Genomic DNA, 5,000 nt, shown 5'->3' on the forward strand with positions numbered 1-5,000 from the left:
GTCATCAATTGTTTCGAAAAGCGAGCTTGTGGCATGAGGTCGGTGACGTCGTCACTGAGGATTTAAAAAATGTTTTGACGTCACGTGTGTATGCATGACGTGGCCCTTATTGATGACGTTGAAATGGGAAGTTCGTCCTATGGTCTCGAACAAAGAAGTCACACACACACACACACACACACACGCATGCACGTACGCACCGCCAACTCACTCCCCCCCCCCCCCCACACACACACCTCCCCCCCCTAGCCCCCCCCCAAAAAAAAACCCCCAACAAACACCAAAAAAACCCACAAAAAAACCCACCCTCCGACACCTCCACACTACAACACAAAGCTACAACAGTACAGCCAGAACCCCCAGTTTTCCTGTTACCAGTGTCCCCCACACCCCACTACCCTCAGCCCTCCCCCCTCCTCCTCCCTCCACAACTGCCAGACTTAGTGCATGCCTTAAGTAGTCAGCATGTGTGTGTGTGTGTGTGCCCGCTTTTGTCAGAGGCCGGGGGGGAGGGGGAGGAGGTGCAGGAGGACACGATCCTCCCCTCCTCCGCCACCACCACTGGGGACCACGTGGCCAATCCCGCCTACTCTGCCCAGCTTGACGCGTCCAGCACAGGTACCTAACTTTTTTTTTTTTTTTTTTTTTCGGTAGAGCTAGTTCCTTTTCTCCCTAAATTAGTTGTTTCTGTAAACAGTGGTTGATTGAAAGTTTCCCAAGGCCTCTTTCCCCCGCATCAGTTACTTCGCACGAAAGGGTTGTGCTATTGGTGTGGAAGGTCATTTTCTTTCAAAAAGTCTCTTCCCCCCCCCCCTCCCCCCCTACTTACTCACTTCGTAAACAGGGGCTGGCTGTGTTAAGGTTGCCCAAGGTTCCCGTTCCCCCTTATCAGTTTCTTAGCTTGAGGGGGTTTTATGGATGTCCAAGGTCATTTTATTTCAAAAGTATCTTCCCCCTACATAATTGGTTTGTAAGTTTGCCCAAGGTTCCCTTTGACCCTTATCATTTACTTTGCTTGAGGGGGCAAGGGGGGGGGGGTATTTGAAAAGTACCTCTCTTCTCTTCTATTTCGCAAACTGGGTTCTGTTTTAAGTTGCCCAAAGTTCTGTTTTCCCCTTATCAGTTTCTTAGCTCGAGGGGGGTATTATGGGTGCACCAAGGACAATTTTTTTTTCTGAAAATCTCTTTCCCCTGCTCACTCACTTTGCATACAGGAGGCTGTTCTAAAGTTACCCAAGGTTTCCCTTTCCCCCTTGCTATTTATTTAGCACGAGAGATTGGGCTGTTCTAAAGCTGCCCAAAGTTTCCCTTTCCGCTTGTTATTTATTTAGCACGAGAGATTGGGCTGTTCTAAAGCTGTCCAAGGTTTTCCTTTCCCCTTGTTATTTATTTAGCACGAGAGATTGGGCTGTTCTAAAGCTGTCCAAGGTTTTCCTTTCCCCTTGTTATTTATTTAGCACTAGAGATTGGGCTGTTCTAAAGCTGTCCAATGTTTCCCTTTCCCCTTGTTATTTATTTAGCACGAGAGATTGGGCTGTTCTAAAGCTGCCCAAGGTTTCCTTTTCCCCTTGTTATTTATTTAGCACTAGAGATTGGGGTGTTTTGGCTGTCCAAGTTCCTTTTCTTTCAAAAGTCCCCCTCTCACTGTTTTTGTTACTTTGCAGTCATGGCCTTTTTAAAGGGTCGTAAGGTTCCTTTTCTAAAGCTTCCGTTTCCCTTATTGATCACGTCTCAAGGATTGGAAATTTAATGGATCCAAGGTTCCTTTTCTTCTCCTTTTTGAAAGCCCCCTTTCCTCAGTTAGTTACTTCGCAAACAGGGGCTGTGTTAGGGTCCCAAAGTTTCTATCTTTTTTTTTTCCCTCCAGGAAGCTCCTTTTTACCTTATTTGTAACTCTGCAAAGGGGGGTTGTTTAAAATGTTTTAGGGTTTCTTTTCTTGTTTTGAACACCTCTGACACTTATCGGTTTACAGATAGGGTCTGTTTTTAGGGTCTTATCTTCATGGTTATGTTGGTGGTTTTTAAAAAAATTTTTTTAACCCTTTATCTAATTAGTTACTATGCAGAAAGGTTGTTTTAAGTGTTCTAAGGTTTCTTTAAAAAAAACCAAAAAAACCCCAACCCTTTTTCTTTATCATTTACTTTGCAAAGAGGAGGTTTTTTTTTTCCTCAGTTAGTTACTTCGCAAACAGGGGCTGTGTTAGGGTCCCAAAGTTTCTATCTTTTTTTTTCCTCCAGGAAGCTCCCTTTTACCTTATTTGTAACTCTGCGAAGGGGGGTTGTTTAAAATGTTTTAGGATTTCTTTTCTTGTTTTGAACACCTCTGACACTTACTGTTTTTCAGATAGGGTCTGTTTTTAGGGTCTTATCTTCATGGTTATGTTGGTGGTTTTTTTAAATCTTTTTTTTTTTTAACTCACTCAGTACGGCCAGTCCTCTCTTCTCCTCTACACAGACCCCTCGGATGTCCAGTAGGTGTCTGAATGACCCAACCTTTAGCTTTCGTCGTCAGAACTGTGGTATTCTTTGTCAACATTCACCTCTTCCGTATAAGAGCCTTCTGCTTGCAATATTTTGATGATGGTAAATGGGATGAAACGCTGTTAACGTCGTCTCTTTCGCCGTTCGTATGGAGAGAGTTAACCCTTTATCTAATTAGTTACTATGCAGAAAGGTTGTTTTAAGTGTTCTAAGGTTTCTTTTAAAAAAACCACACAAAAAAAACAACCCTTTTTCTTTATCATTTACTTTGCAAAGAGGAGTTTTTTCAAGGGTTATAAGCTTCCCCTTTAGGCCCCATTTTGCCTTATGAGTTACGTTGCAGAAAAGACAAACTCCTTATATTCTGCCGGGCTTGACGCTTTGGCTATGTCCAAAACAGGTACTTAAATCTCTTTTGTCTTTTATTTTAGTATTCCCTCCCCTTTATTTTTTTTTTTACTGAGCAAAGAGGTTTGTTTGAAGGGTGCTGAAGGTGGTTCCTTTTCTTGTTTGGAAGTCCCTCTTTCTCTGATTAGACTCTTTGAAAAGAGGTGCTTTTTTTTAGGAGTAAGAAAATTCCTCTTCTTGTTCTGAACCCGTTGAAAAAAAAAAGGGGGTTGTGTTATATATTTAGGTGAACAAGTTCAGTTGTTGTTTTTCTTGAAACCTCCTTTCCTTTTTTTAGTCACTTTGCAAAGAGAGTCTGTTTTATGCGTACGAAGGTTCTTTTACTTGGCCGAGTCTGACGTTTTTGTCGTCTGTTTGGCTAATTAGTTGATTTACAAAGGGCCTATGTCACTGTGTCTTTTTTTTTTTTTTTTTTTAATTATAAAAAAGTTATACTTAAAGAAAAAATGCTTTTAAATGTTTTACGAGTCTATTTCTGTGGGTTTTTTTAAAAAAGACATTTAATCGTTTTTATCCTTTGCGAGACGGTTATATTTTAAATTTATCATGTTTTACGTAGACTGAAAAAGCACACACACACACACACACAAAAACAACGTTGGAGAACATGTCTTTTTCACATTATTTTAATTGACCTTTCAATATTATTATGGTTTCTTTTTGACTGGTAATTAGCCCAGAAATGCCTGTCGGCTGGGCAAGATCAACACAATTTCTGTTTATTTTCACCTCTTAACTTTTCTTCTTCTTTTTTTTCTTTTTTGTCGTTATTTCTGTGATCTTTCTAGTGTTAACTTTGGAAGAGGGCTTTTTCTAAGGGTCCCTCCCATCTTCCCCATTATTCTTATTTCAAGTCTTTTTTTAGTTCTTGCCAAAGGAATTTTTTTTAACCCCCCCGCCCCCCAATCCCCCCCCCCCACCATCCCCTCCCCCCCTCCTCATTCCATCTCCCTGATGCCTCTGCCTCCTGTCCTCCATCCCCACCCCCCTCCTCATTCCATCTCCCTGATGCCTCTGCCTCCTGTCCTCCATCCCCTCCCCCCTCCTCATTCCACCTCCCTGATGCCTCTGCCTCATGTCCTCCATCCCCTCCCCCCCTCCTCATTCCATCTCCCTGATGCCTCTGCCTCCTGTCCTCCATCCCCTTCCCCCCTCCTCATTCCACCTCCCTATGCTTCTGCTCGTCCTCCATTCCCTCCCCCTTCTTCCCTCCTGTTTGCTCCTGTCTCCCCTTCCTCATTCTTCCCCGTCTCCTGCTCCTCCTCCAGCCCCTTCCCCTTCTTCGTTTCTTTTTTTTGGTCCTTTTTTTTTTTTTTGTCTTTCTTTCCTCTCTCCTCCTGGTTTCTTCTCTCTATTTCTTTTTTTGGTTTTTTTTTGTCCTCCTAGAAAAATCTTGAGGGAGGGAGTTGTGAAATCGGTTTAGCGATGTTTTTTTCTTTTCTCTTCCTCTTGGCTCCCCCCCCCCTGCCTCCCCGCGCCCCCCCCCCTCCCCAAACCCACCTCCTGATCCTCTCCCCTTGAGGGTTGCGATTTCTTTCTTTTTTTATACAATTTTTTATTGATATATTAAAAAAAAGAAAAAAAAAGAATTGTACATCCGGTTTCCCCCTGTTTCTTTTCTTTTTGTCTCTTCGTTGATTCACCATCCCCCCCTCCACCCCCCTACCTTACACCCCCCCCACCGACCCCCCCTTTTCTTTTATTACATCTTTCAGGGTTTTTTTTTTTTTTTTTTTGTTTTTTTTTCTTTTTTTTTTCTTTTCTTTCTTTTCTTCTTGTTTGTTTCTGTCTTTTTCATTGTCTCTCGCTTTTTTTTTGTTGATTTCCACCACGACTCTACCCCCACCCCCTCACTCCCCTCCCCACCCCCCACCCCCCACCCCTCATCCCTGCCCCCATGTCTTTCATTCCTTCACTTATTATTTCACCTTTCTCTCTTTGTTTGCTCGTTTCTGAGAGAGAGAGGGAGAGAGAGAGAGGGAGAGAGAGGGAGGGAGAGAGAGAGGAGAGAGAGAGGGGGGGGGGGGAGAGAGAGAGAGGGAGAGAGAGAGAGGGGGGAGAGAGGAGAGAGGGAGAGAGAGGGAGAGACAGAGAGAGAAAGAGTCGCAGAA

The 5,000-nt window shown here is 43.5% G+C and overlaps 1 protein-coding gene and 1 long non-coding RNA gene across 2 annotated transcripts in view; both read left to right on the top strand.

Annotated features, from left to right (window-relative positions):
• The window catches only part of LOC143276128 (uncharacterized), a 216,782-nt gene that overhangs the window by 153,678 nt on the left and 58,104 nt on the right, over positions 1-5,000 (top strand). The window lies entirely within an intron of this gene.
• LOC143276130 (uncharacterized) overlaps positions 1-5,000 on the top strand; it is a 17,310-nt gene that overhangs the window by 7,031 nt on the left and 5,279 nt on the right. Inside the window, exon 3 of the long non-coding RNA XR_013053501.1 lies at positions 499-618. This is a non-coding gene — a long non-coding RNA (uncharacterized LOC143276130). The remainder of the gene's footprint in view (positions 1-498; positions 619-5,000) is intronic.

The sequence above is a fragment of the Babylonia areolata genome, chromosome 31 (genome assembly GCF_041734735.1).
Source record: "Babylonia areolata isolate BAREFJ2019XMU chromosome 31, ASM4173473v1, whole genome shotgun sequence".
Lineage (NCBI taxonomy): Eukaryota > Metazoa > Mollusca > Gastropoda > Neogastropoda > Buccinidae > Babylonia > Babylonia areolata.